The following is a 17746-nucleotide window of genomic DNA, read 5'->3' as shown; positions in this document are numbered from 1 at the left end:
GTTTTTACTCTTTTAACTCTTCCGCTCCCCTTTGATCCCCCACACAAATAATTCACTTGCCTCACTCATGCAGAGATCTGAAATGTATGTATGATGGGGGTGGGGGTGGGGGAAGGAGTGTGGATCTCTGCAAAAGTGGTGATGAAAGAATGTGGGGAAGAGGAAATGTGCACACTCCATTTACTGACATAAAAAACAAGATGGCACAATGTTGATCAGTAGGGGGAGTATTGGAGGGGGGAATAGTACAAAGAGCAAAAACAATGCAACACTCCGGCAGGGAGGAGGAAGAGGAGGAGGTAGGCTGATCTCATGGTGAACATTTTCATAAATAGAAGATAAATAAAATACAGTTTTTCCCCCATTGCGTGTGTGTGTGTGGTGTGTGTGTCTGTGTCTGTGTATGGGTATCTACATTTAAAAAGCATTCACTCACTCACTGAGTAGCAAAGGGGGAAAGGGGATTGATGGGGAGGCATCCAATCAGAGTGCAAGTGGTCTAGATTGACAGGCAAACAACACGCTATTGATTGATAGGTTGTGGATGCTGGTAAAGCAAAAAAGAAAAGTGGAGCGAAGTGAGTTAACAAGGGAGAATATGTGACTAGTCAGGCTGAAGTCACCTGCTGTGCCTCTTAGTGTGTAACGTTAACAGGCTGGCATAATGTCATCACAGACCAGGAAATGCAAGTTGAGCTGATTGTTTTGGTCAGTGTGACAGCCCTTTGATGTGGAGGAAAAAAATAGTGTGCCAGGCAAAAAGAACCAAGCCAAAACCGATGCTACACAGATGGGATGCCATAATGATATTTCCAAACAGCCAAACAGGAGCAAGTGTGATATAATACTTTGAGTTCTGGACTGAGATTGTGGAGATCAGGTTTGATACCCGTTCAGCTATGGAACCTGGGTGACTTAGGCAAATACACCACTCTCAGCCTTAAAAAAAAGCCTGTGGCAGACCACCTCCAAAAAGATCTTGCCAAAAAAATCTCCATGATAAGTTGGGTTTTTTTCATTCACATGACAACAACAATAAGCAGCAATTTTGTTGGGAATAGTCTTTTTCCTCCAAGTTTCCCACACTAGCATCTATCTGCTAGGTAAGATCTTTCCACCAGTGGTTCTTTGTCCTTTGTCTCAAACCCCTCCCATAGTTGAAAAGCATCCCCATTGATCTGAGCTCCGCGTGTGTTACCGTCTTTCAAAGGGAACTGCAAAAGCGATTAAAGTGTCACCAGAGAGCTCTTGTAATGGAAAGGGGGAAGTTCGTATTTCCTTGTTTGCTTGTTAGAGACTGGCTTTGGTCATCTGCAATCTGTTAAGACCATTTAGAAAAACAACCATCACATTGTGGCTTCGGGCCATCCTCTGATTCTTCTCACCCACACATAACCCACCACACCAGCAACCTCTGACACTTCCTGGAATCTCTGACTAACGAAAAGAGAAACTTCCTCACTTGAATTAGTAACAGGTTGCCATAGGAAACTATGGCCCACTTGTGCCAGGAAAGTCCAGGTCAGAAGGCATTTAACCATGTGTCCTGTTTTCCATAGAACAGTCCTTGTCTTGAGGATGGTCGAGGACCATCCTCTGCTTCCGAGGTGAGAAAAACAATGTGGTCCATGGTGGTTCCGGTCCAGCCCACAATTTTCTTTGGCTCATTCTTTACATGGTTGGAAATAAAAGACAAGCCTTGTTAAGCCAAGCACATTTACTGGGCGTTGTTTGCAGTGTGGGGCCCATGCCTGTGGTTGTTCCTGCGCGCCGGGGGCTTTGCTTTGTTGCCTGAGGTATAACTGTGCTTTGCATGCAGTGGTATTTACTGCTGAGTAAACACACAGAAGGACAGTGACAGAACCGATCTGTGAGTGTGTATGATGGGAAATGGAAATGCATGATAATTTGTACGGATTACATCTACATCCACCCTGGGTTGCTCTGGCCTAGCACCAGACTTTAGCCCTACCCTGGGCTTAATGTCTCCTCTGAGATCATTGCCACACTGGAATTTGGCCCTTGGGTCAAAAAGAATTTCTCCATCCCTGCTCTGTTTTAAGGTATTCTTTTGAAGAGCTTTCCATTCAAGTTCTGTTTAGAGAAGCAACACTCACCTGTCAAAGAGGAAAAAAGGGGCACTGTAAGTCAACAACAGATGACTGATGGAGCGAGAAACACAGGTCAACTGTTCACAGTTTTCCTTACAATGAAGAGATTCCGTATGTTTCTATGTCTTCCAGCTTAGCCTCTTTCACAGCACTGATGAAATGTGAGGTTCTCAGTGTAGACACCTGAGGAAGAACCGGATATAACGGCAAATATATATGTACAAATATCAAGATTGCACGTGTGATGGGTGGCTCCAGCCAGTGAATAAAGCAGAAGTATACCCTTCTGGGTATGAGGATTTTTTCACGTTTCCTGAAGGTCCTCGGATATTGAAATTTTGCACTGTAACAGAAGCGAGCCTCGATTTGGATATTTTGACAGTTTACGAATGTACTGGGCTGGGGATTACTTTACTGGATTCAAGGTACCCCAGTGAGGAAATTATTTTCAAGTTTCCTGAAGGTTATGGGAATCTTTCACCATTCTGAATGGCTCTCAATTTGAATATTTTTGACAGTGAATGAATATATTAGGGCTGGGGTTACTTTCCCGTGTCCCCGGTGAAGAAATTATTTACCTTTTTTGAATTTTTTCACGTTTTCCAATGTGGGAATTTTTAAACTGTTCTGGGAGCGACCCTTGATTTGGATTTTTTTGACAGTTTTTGAACATACTAGGGCTGGGGTTACTTTCCCGGGTCCCAAATAGCCGGTGAGGAAATTATGTTCACCGTTCCTGAAGTCCCCAGATATGGGGACAGTTTCCAAATGTACTAGTGATGGGTTTACTTTCTCGGGTCCCAACGTACCCAGTGAGGAAATTATTTTCACCTTTGCCAAAGTCCACAGGTATGGGGATTTTTTCACCGTTCCAGAAGCAACCCTCAATTTGGATATTTTGACAGTTTCCGATGTACTAGGGCTGAGGATTACTTTCTCGGGTATGGGATTTTTTTTAACATTTCCGGAATGTTCCCAGATATGGGAATTTTTTTTTAATGTTCCAGAAATGACCCTTGGATTTTTTGACAGTTTCCGAATGTACTGGGGCTGGAGATAACCTTCTCGTCTCCAAGGATACCCTGGTGAGGAATTATTTTCACCTTTTCAGAAGCTCCCCTGGTATGGAATTTTTCACCTTTCCTGAGGTCCCTAGGTAAGGGATTTTTTCACATTTCTACAGTTCCACTGTATGGGAATTTTTCACTGTTCTGGAGCGACCCGGATTTGGGTATTTTTGACAGTTTCCAATGTCTAGTGCTAGGGAGGACTTTCCTGGGTTCCAAAGGTACAACCTGAGGAAATAATTTTCATCTTTCCTGATGGTCCCTGGGTATGGGCATTTTTTCACTTTTCCTGAAGGTCTTGGGTTGGGAATTTGTTCACATTTCCTGAAGGTACCCCGATTGGGAATTGTTCACTTTTCCCAAAGGTCCATGGGTATGGAAATCTTGCATCTACAGAAGGGCCCTCGATTTAGGTCTTTTTGGCAGTTTGCAAATGTATAGGGCTGGGGATTACTTTCCCAGTCCCAATAGTTCCCGGTGAGGAAATATTTTCACGTATCCCGAATGTATTCTGTATGGGAATCCCTAGTACATTCAGAAACTGTAAAAAACCCATATTGAGCGTCGCTTCCAGAATGGTGAAAAAATTCCATAACCTTCTGGAAAATGAAAAAATTCAATTGGAAAAGGTGGAAAAAATTGTCTTCATTGGGATACCCTTGGGACCCAGAAAAGTAAACCCCATCCCTGGACATTTGGAACTGTCAAAAATTTCCACATTGAGTGTCGTTCAGAACGGTGAAAAAATTCCTATATCCAGGGACCTTCGGCAAAAGTGAAAAAAATCCCCATACCCGGGGACCTTTGGGAAACTGAAAATAATTTCCTCACCCTGGGTACCTTTGGGACCCGGGAAAGTAATCCCCAGCCCTATACATTTGGAAACTGACAAAAACATCCATATCAAAGGTCACTTCTAGAACCATGAAAAAATTCCCATACCCGGGGACCTTTGGAAAAAGTGGAAAACATTCCTGTACTCCGGGACTTCAGGTAGGTGAAAGTAATTTCCTCACTGGGGTACCTTTGGATCCAGGAAAGTAATCCCCAGCCCTCGTACATTCGTAAAGTGTCAAAAATATCCTATTCGAGAGGGCACTTCTGCAACGGTGCAAAAATTCCCATACCTGTGGACCTTCGGGAAATGTGAAAAAATTCCCATACCTGGGGGCCGTGGAAAAGGTCAAAATAATTTCCTCACCGGCGTACTCTTGGGACCCGGGAAAATAATCCCCAACCCTAGTATATTTGGAAACTGTCAAAAATATCCAAATTGGGGGTCGCTTCCAGAATGGTGAAAAAATTCCCATATCCGAGGACCTTTGGGAGACATGAAAAAAATCCCCTGTATGTGCAGTGCTAGAATCTATTCCCACATTTAGAAAGAATGACTGGGGGTGAAATGTGGAGAAAACAAGAGCTGGAATAAATTAATATCTTCCTTTATCTCAAACATTAATTGTGAAGCTAAGTGCTGTTGTCAGAATATATGATGAATTCCAAAACAATCCAGTGTACAGCGAGCAGCACGAAGCCAGAGTGGTCATGATTTCCCCATCAATCAGAAGATCAATACGATAACTTCTGCTCAGTCCACATTTTCGTGCTATTAAGCTGCTATTAAGGCAAACTATGAAGCTTACCATGGCCTGTTCTGTGGGTTAATATTAGTAGCCCTGGGAAGCCTTTAACAAGATGCAATCTTTCACTGGCCTTTTAAAGGGCCTTGTGTGCCCCTTAGAAACCTGCTATGGCCATGCAACCAATAGAACTTGGAAACCTTGACCTATTGCTTTACTACCGCAGGTGCTTTTGGTCCAAAATTAATCACAGCAGGAGCTCAATCAATCTACTGGATCAATAGAAGCCATTTAGGCTGCTCCTTCCTGGAGGCCCTCCCTAGGAGATAAGGAAGGACCTTTGACCTATGCTTCAAGGCCTGCTGTGATGGAGAGCATGAAAGATCCAATATGAATGTTTTGGCTAGAAACAGATTGCTTACTGTGGATGCATCTTCATATTGCTACTGGTACACAACCTCTGGAAAACACCCCCTGTACAGATCAAGGGTTTGTCAACATTTAGCCAGCTTCTGTTTGAGGTTCATTAAATCTATGTGATTAATCCAAGATACCCAGAAATAGTTTGATGCTGTGGAGGCTGGTGGCTTCAGTGTCAGTGGAGCTGTGAGTCCGCTTTGGGTTTTAGCTGAAATTTGAAAGGAACTACCCAAGCTGTCAAATCTATTTTGGCTATAAGGTTAAGCAATTCAGGCTAAAATACAGAGCAGTTTCACATGGGAGTCACTTGGTTCTTCTGCTTTCAAATGTGTGTGCATCCAGGACTCATGATGAGCAAAAGAGGCACATGCAGAACCACACTGCCAGAGTGATGTGTATGTGTGGATTTTGGCACACATCCTCACGATGTCATGTTTTCATGATGCAGGGCCAAATCCCCGATTCAAGTGCAGACTATTTTCACAATGTAAGGCCAGTTTTGCGCTGAATTGGCATCGTATCAACCTTAAATCAGTTTGAAATAAGTCACTATTTGCTTCGGATTTTGCAAGAAACTCCAGAGCACTCCATAGTGAAGCCAGGTGGCTGCCTACACGTGTCCCATTGTCATCTAGTGCTGTTGGTACAAGTCACTCCTGAGGTCACTATGAGGTGCTCAGCCATGAGATGGGCACTGGGCACCTTGTTTCTAACCTCAGAGGGAATGACTCATGCCAGCGGTAGTGATGCATCCACAGTCAAACATACATTTGTAGACAGCTGCCTAGCATTACTACAGGGTGTGGAGATAATGGGTTGGGGGGCATCTCCAGGGCAACTCTGGGGCCAGAATACTTCAGGAACAGCCTAGAGTATTCCGTCTAGTATAGATGAGCCTTCAACCATGTTATTACATTAGCATGCAATCCACACTGAGGATTAAGCTGCATGACACCTGAAACACATTTTGTGCGGTTTAAAACACCCCCTTTCTTTTTACTCAAAAATAAATGCCCACACCTGCACCATGGATCTGCAAAAGCATATATGGATGCCAGAAGAGGATGTTATTTTAAAACGTATACAGATACATACACATGCCTCAAGTGTCAAAGGTGGGGAAAATTTTCTTTTCTGTTTAATCCCTGTATGGAAGGAAAGGAAAGGCATGGTATATTTTTACATTAAAAATTGCATGGAGGGGACAATTTCAACCTCCCCCACCTGTGCGTGTTGGCTTCAATCTGGCTGGGCAATGGGCTGTCACCCGTCCTACCCTGTGCACAGTTCTCCTGTCATCAGTCTCAGGTCTAATCACACTCACACACACACACAAGGCTGCACAGCAGGGGGATTGTGACCTACACTTGAGCATTACCTCAGCCTCCCTTAGCATGTTCAGCATACCAATTTGGGAGGGTACTAGTTTCAAGGTAGCAATTTAGGTAACAATAGACATAAATATTCACTTCTGCTATCTAATACACAGGTCTGCTGTCCAAGCTACCTATGTATTAAATATTGTCTATTCAGTGGAATATGAAATAGCTTTTCCAAAGGAAATGTGGAAAAGGAGAAACTGGTCACAAGGGCGAATGATTTATCAGGCATCAATGCACTGTGGTTCTGAATCACAAAGACGTTACCATGGAAGTTACTGGGGGGGGGCATTGACGGGACCTGAATTAGATATAATTAATCCAGAGGTGAGGTGAGATAAAATGATGACCCAGTTCATATATATGGTTTGTCAGTGTAATTTCTCAATCTTCAGAGTACTGAATGGTAGTAAGCAGACAATTTTCCAATGTATTTTGGTTTTGTAAGATTTTTTTTATTTTGTAAAACAGAAGGAAAACCTTTATTTCTATGAATGAACAACAGAAAAACTTTTTAAAAGCCGAGGAAAGGGGAGGAAAAGGTTATATTTATTATACTGTCCTGCTCCTCCTCCATTTACTTCTAGAAATCCTACTTGGGCATAAATTGGAGCATCCTATGACATGGTGCAGCTAGTTAGATTTTTCTTTTCCTGAAGCATAATTTATAAAGGCTTATAATTTCTTCTTTGAACAAGAGCATTATGTACTTAGACTGATGCTAATTTACTGCAGAAGTGTCAACTGTGTTATTTCCTTTCCAGGTGCTTTTAAAACACAATTCTGCTTGTTAGATGCTGGCTCAGTCCCAAAGGGGAGTGAGGTTTTTTTAACTGTACATATATGGTAAATAATTGATACCTGCCATATGTTACTAATCTTCTCCCTCTCCCTTTGGCTCCCTTTGGATATCCTTCCCCCCACTTCACTCCAGTTACTATCCACCATCTCTTTCTCTCTCTATCTCTCTCACTCCCTTATCCTCTCTCTCTTTTTAATCAGGTCCTTTGCTTATTGGTTTACTCTGCTGTCACTTCTTGTCTTTTTGTCCTTGTGGACTGGGTCCTGATTATATTAACACCAGAACTGAATGGAGCTGAATCAGATTTTCTGTGACTAGAAATAGGATCAGGGTCTCGCACTGCAGGTGATCTTTCTTCTGCTTTGAACTGCAGGGAATTTGACACTTATTTTAATAAAGCAAGATTTTTACCTCTAGCTTTGTCTTGGGTTTACTATGATAGCTTTCCTAGATAAATGTCATTTTCATGAAGACAAATGTTACACACTACCAGTGCGGCTTCTTCTTCTTTTGTTTCTACACGAGGCATCAATGGACAATGCTGTGTAATACTGGCAGCATGTAAGCTTTCTTCCTCTGTAGTTGGATTCATCCATGCTTAGGTAGGGAAAATATAGAATGGCCATCCAAGAAATAAAGGAAACAGGCACAGACCTTGCCAAGCATTAATAGTATCTATTACTATTGTCACTAATGACCTTCATTTCCCTTGTCGCTCTAACATACATTAGAAACACCCTTATACATTCTAGACAATTTCTCTAGTGTCATCTACCATTGATACGTTATTCTGTAAAAATTCTCTCTCAGATCATACTATAATGTAAATTTCAATCCCATTGGCCACATATTCTCTCACTGGTTCATCTGTATATTACTGCACAGCCAAAATTCATGGCCCATTTTATCATACATTCTTTGACTTGTTCTTCTTCCATTTCAAACTTCAACAAAAGTTTACAGGTTTTCACAATTACATGTTCATTATCTGTACATAATTATACTTCAAATTCTAACTTAATTTGTCCAAAACCATACATCTATTTCTCTATTTAAATCTTTCTGATAATTGTAAGTAAGGATATGACTGAAAAAAGTAAGGATATGACATATCAGTTTTTTTATTTAATTCTATATTAAATCTTATTAAAGTCTATATTTCCCTTGATAAAACACCAAATGATCTTGTTATAATAACCATCTATCTGTACCTATTGTTTCTCCTCTCTTCTCTTTTTCTTGTTCTTCACAACATGAAACCTCTGATAAAGAGTAGGAATTTGTGCCTCCTTCTATAAACCTAAACTCTAGTGTAGTTATTGAAGTATATGTTCATAGTTGAGAAGCTGTGGATAAGATGAGAGCTATGGTAAAACTTCCAGTAGAATAAAAGATGAGTCCAAACAATGCTTTAGGTGTCTACACACCTGATCATAGAATTTGGGAGACAAATAAGAAAAGCTTGAAATCCTAGTGCATGAAGATAAATATGATTTTATAAGTATAACAGAGACTTGGTGGGATGACTCCCATAACTGGAATATTCAGGAATATAATCTGTTCAAAAAGAATAGATGGAGAAGAAAAAGAGGAAGAATAGCATTATATGTCAAAGACAAATTCACTTGTACAGAAATCCACTTGAGTGGAAAAGTGATTCAAGTAAAAATAAATGGAATTCAAGTAAAAATAAATAGATTTTTTAAAAAAAGCATTCAAGTAAAAAGAAATGGAAAAAGAAATAAAAACCTTAGTGTAGTAGGAGTTTACTGGGGTCCACCAGACCAAGACAAGGTGGTGGATGATGCTTTCTGAAACAAATTTCAGAAATCTCCAAGAAGCATGAATGGATAGTTAGCAGGGAGGGGGGCTTAAATTATTCTGCTATCTGCTCTGGAACTAGGGCGGGATACAGACTGCCCTTTCCCCCGACAGATCAGGGCCTCAGTGGCCTCAGTGGCAGCCCCAGAGGTCCCAATCCACTGCTTTTCCAGGCTTCGGGGAAGTGGCAAAAAGCCGCTTCCCTGTAGCCTGGAAAAGGGTGTCCTTGGGGCTTCATGCCCCAAGGACACCCAGACAGTAGCAGGGAAAGGCCCCTTTCTCTTTTGTATTGCTGGCGCAGCCATGTAAAGGCTGTGCCAGCGATACAAGCAGCGGAAGGAGCTCTGTTTCAGCACTCCTTCCGGCGCTGCTGAAAGGGCACCACAAGCATCCTGCAGTGGCGTGTGTGAGTCATACCTGTGCCGCTCCATGTGGAGGTGGCGTGGCCATGATGACGTAATGGCAGCGCCCATGTAGACAGGGCGCTGTCATTACAATGCCACAGTTACGTGCCAGTGCAAAGCACCGTCTGGATATCGCCTAGGTCTACTAAGTAAAGACTCTCCAACAAAGCCCTGATGTGCTTTCTCTTTCCTCTTTCAGAAGGTGAAGGAAGGAATAAAGTTATTGGCAATCCTAACTAATAGGGAGAAGTTGGGTCATGGGAATCAAAGATATTTTGAGGGGAGTGACCATGTAATGCTAGAATTCATGATTGTGGGACAGACTAAAGGAGGGTATAATACCATCTGTCAGGAGTGCTTTGATTGTGGATGGTAGGATGGATCGTAGAATGCTAAGGATGGTAGAATGCTAACAGATCACAATGAAAAGTGTGTGTGTGTGTGTGTGTGTGTGTGTATCAAAGCACAGCAGGAAGCTGGGTGGATGGCTCTTGTGGTCTTTTCCAACTCTATGATTCAACAAACCTTGGAGTTCAAGAAAGCTGATTTTCTCAAGCTTAGGGAAATGCCAGGCAGAATCCAATGACCAGAGATGCTAAAGGAAAAAGGCATGCAGCACGGATGAGACTTCATGATGAAGGAACTGCTAAAAGCACAATCACAAACAATTCCATGGAGGAAGAAAAATAGGATGGAAACGTCTGAAAAAGCCAATGTGGCTGCACAGTAAATATAGGGCTGCCATAATTGTCCACTTTTACCAGGGACAAACTGTAGGGCAACTGCAGGACAAAACTCAGCTCAAAATGTAGGACATTTAAGGTCCACCATTTTTCTTCAATGTCCTACATTTTGGGCTGAGTTTTGTCCTGCAGTTGTCCTACAGTTTGGTCTTGAATTTGTTCCACATTTTGTCCCTGGTAAAAGTGGACAATTATGGCAACCCTATTCAAGGAGGAAGTGAAAAGAAAAAAGAGCATGTATAAAGAATAGAAGGAAGGATGAGACAACAAGGAAGAATAATACAGCTGTGTAGCCTAAGCTTGCAGAAATAGTGTAAGGAAAGTTAAAACTCAAAATGAGCTGAGGCTGGTTAGACAAGTAAGGAGCAACAAAAAGGATTTTCAAAATAAGTTTGAAGAAAATGGTGGGACCACTGCTCAGGAAGGATGGTAGAATGCTAACAGATCACAGTGAAAAGGTAGAATTGCTCAATGCCTATTTCACTTCGGTTCCCCTCCCCCCCACCAAAAAAAAGAGGACTGTGTGCTACCATGCATCAGCAAAGACCTTGGCAAGATCTGAAAGATGTGTGTGTATCGGTTTACTAGTTTAGTAGGTGGTGAGTATGCTGTGGATGTCATTTATATGGATTTCAGCAAAGCATTTGATAAGGCCCCCCCATGATATTTTGATTAACAAACTGACTAAATATGAAACAGATAGAAACACCATTGGATGGAAACATAATTGGTTTGAAAACTATACTCTATGGCTGCATCTGCACTGCAGAAATAATGCAGTTTGACACTGCTTTAACTGCCATGGCTCCATCCTCTGGAATTCTGGGATTTATAGTTTGTTGTGACACCAGAGGTATCTGACACAAGAGGCTAAGTATCTCACAAAACTACAAATCCCAGATTTCCATAGCATTGAGCCATGGCAGTTAAAGCAGAGTCAAGCTGCATCATTTCTGCAGTGCAGATACAGTAAAAAAATTGTCATTAGTGGCTGTATTTCAAACTGGAAGGAGGTCTGAAGTGGAATGCTACTGGTTTATGTCCTGGGACTGAGGCTGGTCAATATTTGTATCAATGTTTTAGATGATGGCATGGGGGGAATCCTTGGACCTTATTGCACTACATAAATAACCCCGCTTACCTCTTCCAAACTGAAGTGTAATTCAGACTGCATCTGAGTCCTATTACAAAGATTTTGCTACTGAAGCCAACAGGTGAGTTCAGCCCAGCTGCAGCCCAAGTCCCAGGCATGCTTCAGGAGCCTCATTATGAAACTGGCAGCTTTCCGACTTCAGGGACGTAGCTAGGATTTTAGGAAGGGGGGGGTCCAGACTAAGTGCCACCATTATAATGGGGCTTGGGTGCGGCGGCGCAGCAGCACACACCATTCATTTTTCTCATGGAAGGGGGGGTCCGGACCCCAAGACCCCCCCCCCCCTTGGCTACGTCCCTGCCGACTTCAAAAAATGGCTGCCAAAGTGTGCTGGTGATCTGGGGCTGCAGCCAGGCAGGACTTGCCTGGCAGCTTCAGTGGCAAAATTCTTGCGATAAGACCCAGCTGCAATCTGAATTACACTTCAGTTCAGAAGAGTTAAGCCAGGTTATTTAAGCAGTGTGATAAGATTCCTTGTCAGAGTTGAAGATGAATCAAAATGTTGAGCAGTACTTAACACACTGAAAGAAAGGAGCAGAATTCAAAACGACGGTGATAAACTGAAAAACCTGACTGAAGTTAATAAAATGAAATTCAAGAGACAAATCCAAAATTCTAGACTTAGGCCACAAAAACCAAATGCACAGGTAGAGGATGGAGGATGCTTGGCTCAGCAGTACTACATGTGAAAAGGACTTTGGGAATCATTGCTGATCATAATTTGAATATGAGTCAGCAGTGTGGTGCTGCAGCAAAAAAGGCAAATGCTTTCTTACCTTCCATTTATAGAAGATAGGCCTGAGACAGACCACCCAAAAATGGCAGTCTGCAGATGCCCATTTTAACTCCAGAGGGACACCGCAGCCGCCAAACCGCATAACATTCCTCCGGAGTAAAAAAGAACCCGGTTCTTCCATGTTCTTTTTGTGGCGCTCGGGTTACATCACGAGTGCGCCACTGGTGCACTCGTGATGTAAGTGATGCGCAGTGACATGCAGATGCTATGCGTCTCCTATGTCAAGATGGTGGCACCTGTGTGGACGGGACACCGCCATTAGGCTGCCACCCACACATACTAGGGTTTCGGAGTGTGCGGTTGCCATGCGCTCCGGAACCCTAGTATTGGCGGCAAGACAGCACTTTTGGCCCGTCTGTCTTGGGCCATAGTTTACAAGATGAGGGAATTAATAGTCCTACTATATTCTGCATTGGTCAGGCCTTATCTGGAACACTGTGTTCAGTTGTGGCACCTAATTTTAAGAAAGACATAGACAAGTCGGAATGAGTTTAGAGAAGGGCAGTGAGGATGATAAGAGGTATGGAGAACCAAAAAGATGAAGGGAGCTTGAAGGAGCTGGGCATGTTCAGCTTGGTGAAGAGAAAACTGAATGGTTAGATGATCACACTCTATAAATACTTCACAGGGCTGTCATGGAGAAGAATGGGGCAGGCCTGTTTTCTGATGCACCAGAGTGTAGAACTAGGCCTAATGATTTGACATTACAGGAGGGTAGATTTTAATTGAATATTAGGAAGAACTTCTTGACATTAAAAAGCAGTTTGGCAATGGAGTTAATTGCCTCGAGAGGTGGTGGGTCTTCTTGGGATGTCTTCAAAAAGAGTCTGGTGTGCTACCTGCTAGGAATGCTTTAGCTGAAGATTCTGCACTAATCAGAGAGCTGGACACGAGGCCCTTCCAACTCTGTTATTCGATTTTGTCACAAATGATGAATAAAGGAATAGTGTGATGCAGTGAGTGTGCTACAGGTAATGCTGTGGCCTTACATAAAATTATTGTTGCCAAAATATGAGAATTCCAAGCTTAAAGTTTATAAGAAGCACGTATTCCTATACCTCATGGTAAAAAATAGAGCCAGAACTTTAAAAATTGAGGCGGGGAGATAGAATTATACCGTCTTTGTGTTTATATTCAGTTTTAGTATAATACAGTAAATATACAGAAGTTACATATTTCTTTTCCTTGGTCCAAAATTGCTTCCATTAGTACTTGTATTAGTCAAAATGAACTTCCTTAATTTCCCCAGTTTTTATGAAGAATTTGAATGGCATCATTGATATCCCACTGCATTCCAACATTTTCCATGTGGCCAACTTTTTCAGATCTGATTTGTAGTAGACAGACTGTGTGTGCATGCATGTATGCCTTAAAACGCCTTTGTACCACCATGCTGCACAATTTGTGGGAACTGGTAAAGCTCTATTGAAAATTCTTCATTAGTAGCTTGTCTTCTTGTTAAGGTGATTAATTAGTTGCTTCCTGTTTAATCTTTGAGGTGATTACTCTTGAATTGCTCTTGGTTACTCAGTTCCTGTTACCTAAGAAGAGAAGAGAGAGGAGTTCTCTTATAGATTTCTTTTATTTATCTTAAGCAATTGTTCATGATTTTTTCAACTTTATTTAAAAACATTATTTCACAGTTTTAAAAGAAAGGGGGAAGGCATTAGCAATTAAGTGACAGGTTCAGAGGAATGTAAGAACTCCATTGAACAGGATACATTTCAGGAAAAAGAAATACAGCGTTTTCCCCATAGGGACAGGCGTTGCTTGATTTTTATAGTGAAAATAGTGCTAAATTATACATGGCATAGGAGTCAGACCAGAGTTCTAAGCCTGATTCCAGCCGATTTTGGGAAAACAATGCCTCAACAGGATTAAATTAAGGTTATTTCTTAATGATTAATTACCCTACACAGATATTGGAAGAATCATAATCTCCAGGTAGACAAAAAACCCAAAACAGTGAGTGCTGCTGTCATCTAAAAAACATTTTTAAAGATTTAAAAACCTCTCTGATTCCAGTGACTGAAAACCTCTTCATAAATCTCTTTGATTCCAGTGGATCTAATCTAACAATAACAATAACAATAATAATTTTTATTTATATTTCCCACCTTTCCCAAGGATCGAAAGGGGATTACATCATTAAAATAATACAATACAGAAAAACAATCAATAAAATACTAATACTGAATTACGCATTCCTATTAGTTCCTTAAAATATCCAATCATCAAATGGTCATACAGTCATAATCAGGGATGGAGCATTTACCATAATCTCTTATAGGGAATCAGGTGGATAAGCCCACCAGAAGAGATCCGTCTTAAGTGCCTTTTTAAAGGTATCTAAGGTGGTAATAAAATGGACCTCTTCCAATAGACTATTCCATAATTTACCGTCCGCAGCAGTGAATGCTTTATGGGAAGTTGTAATTAATCTGGTGTTATAATAGTCCAATAAATTCTTCCCAGATGTCCTGAGAGTGCGGGGAGGATTGTGTAGGGAGAGGCGTTCCCACAAGTAACTCGGGCCTGAGCCATGTAGGGCTTTAAAGGTAATAACCAACACCTTGTACTGTGCCTGGAAGCTTAATTAAATCTAAGCTTAATTAAATCTAGATCTAACCCAGTCTTAGTATTTGATAGCTTTTGTTGCTTTTTTGCTATCTTTTCCCAGCTCTTTAATATCCTTTTTATAGTTGGGATGCCCAAAACTGCTTAAACAACTGTAAATGTGACCATGCCATAGACATATACAACAACAAGATGTTGTTTTAATTTCATATCTATTCTTAATAATTTGCCTTACCAAATGTCTCTGAGCTGAATTAATTTTGAGCTCCTATCCTGCAGTGATGAACACAAATGACCACAGCACCACCACCAACACAAAAAAATATTAGGAATGATACTATTTTTGCTATGTGGAAAAATTAACAAATTCGAATAATCATTTCTTGGATATCAAGAAGTGATCTTGGTATCCTCTTTACCAGCTTCCTGGAGATGTTCTGAGATAATGTATCATAGACCACACTCTCTATTATATGACCATAAGTACTACAACCAGCCTCTTTCATCCTCTTTATCATCCCCTTCATTAATAGACAAACCAGTGGAGAGAAGGAAATGTCATTCTAAGACATGGAGATAACACAGATTTCCATAGAGAAGAAACATGTACTTTTATGTCTTTTGGGAGTCTTCACATGAGGCATCCAGAAAACAATAAAAGACCCTGACAGATTCCCCTTGAGTTGACCTTTTGTGGACTACCCCCTCCATAATACTGAACCATCGGTCATACTTGGTTAGTGAAGTGACAATAATTGAATAACAGTGTGACAGGCGAGGGAAAGATCTCCAGATAAACACACCGCTCTGCCTGTGCATTGCAGTGTGTATGCATGTCCCAGTGCATCACCTCTGAAGAAATGGGTTCAGAGAATGCATTCAGCCAGAAATGGAAGATGGCTTTCTTCTGGGTCTTGACCCTGTCTCTGGGGGATCAGTCACTCACCTCAGAGGTCTTGTCTCTCAATGTGATCGATAGCTCATCCTTAGCGTAAACCCTGAACCAAGATCTTGAGAGAGGCAGCGTGCACGTGTGCCCATGAACACCCAAGGACAGCCAGGTTGGAAAGGATTTGAGAAAGTGACAGAACAGTAACACTCATCTCTAGATTTCAAATGTGTACTTTCTAACATGTTTGAATTAAGTCTCTATAATGGCAGTGTGGATTGTTATACTTAGAAGTAGTCAATTTCTTAGGATCAGCTCAGATAGTAATGATGCTTTGTGTGTAATGTCCTACACACAGTAGGGAACCAGCCATGGGTGTCAGCCTCCTTTCATCCTGCCCCCATGCATAGTACACAGCATGTGAAATTGGCATACTTCCATGGAAATTAATATACTATTGACCTGATTTCAGATTAATTGTCATTGCAGATCTGTATTTGTATATGTCAAATCACATATTAGCTGCCCGTACCTAATGGTGGAGGCACAAGATCCCCAAGACCTGGACCCAAGGTAGGTTATTACTATAATTATCAGTTTCTTTGATTTAGGCCCTTGAAACTCTGGGGCATACCACACACCACATCCAACATGCACATGGCATCAGTTTGATTTGGGCCACCTCAAACACACGTGCTATCATTTGGTTTTGGAACCAAAGCAGTGTCAGGACTGTTTAGTATTTGACTGGGAGGGCACCATGGAATACCAGAGATCTCCAGCCATTGCCCTAAATAAGAGTTGACAATACTGGGCTAGATAAATTAGAAGTCTGATTCAGTGTAAAGCAGTTTCCTATGTAACTTATCCATGGTTCCTCTCAGATCAGGTGTCCAATTCTGAGCACTACAGTTTAAGAAGGTTATCAACAAGCTGGAATGTATGCAGAGGACAAAGACCAAGACAGTTTGGAAAATGAGTCCTATGAGGAATGATTGAGGGAGTTGGGTATGTTTGTCTGGAGAAGACAAGGCTGAGAGGTGACATGATAGCCTTATTTACACATCTGAAGGATTCCCAAGTGAAAGATGGAGTGAGCTTGTTTTTGGCTGCTCCAGGGAGTAGGACCTGAGCCAATGGATTCCAACTAAACATTAGGTAGAACGTCCTACACTAAGAGCTCTTCTCCGGTGAAACAGAAGAAGAAAGATAATGGACTCTCTTTTACTGGAACGATTCTTAGGAGTGCAAATCACTCCTGCCTTTCCAGATCACACAATATATATACCCAAGTCCTTTCCAGGCAAACATTCTCTGAAGATGCCAGCCACAGATGCTGGCGAAATGTCAGAAAGAAACTCTGCTAGAACATGGCCACATAGCCCGAAAACCCCACAAAAACTATTCTTAGAGGTGATTTAGCTGTGGATCCCTGTTTGAGCTGGACTAGATGATGCTTGAAGGTTAGACAAGCTGGTCTTTGGAATCCCATTCAGCTTTCTGAGTCTACCTATCAGATCATGATCACTATAATCAAATTATGAAAATTGTGAAACAATATTATTTTCTTTGGTTTATTGGCTGAAAATAGGCAGAAATATAGATAGTCATGCAGACTGATGCAGCATTTTCCTCAGAGTAAGGAAAAGCTACTCCTTGAATCCCCAGCCAGCATGCTGTAGGGGATTCTGGGAAGTATAGTACCAAAAGTAGCATTCCCAAGTACTGGTTTTCCCCATGAATAAGATGATCCTTTAAATAATACCGTAATCCAAATAATCTGGAAATAATTCAACACTAATACTCTGACAATTCAGTATTAATTGTGTTAATACTGTTTTAAAACTAACACTTTGACAGGTAAAATAAAGGCAGGATAGATCAGTTTGAACGGGTTGAATACGCAGACTTTAAAGGTTCAATGAAGACTAAAAGAGAATTTTACAGGCCAGTCATTATGCCTGTTATGATTTACAGGGCAGAGTATCTGTGAATTACATGAGT

This window comes from Sceloporus undulatus, chromosome 1, assembly GCF_019175285.1.
Source record: "Sceloporus undulatus isolate JIND9_A2432 ecotype Alabama chromosome 1, SceUnd_v1.1, whole genome shotgun sequence".
NCBI classification, from domain to species: Eukaryota; Metazoa; Chordata; class Lepidosauria; order Squamata; family Phrynosomatidae; genus Sceloporus; species Sceloporus undulatus.
Note: the sequence above shows the minus strand (reverse complement) of the source record.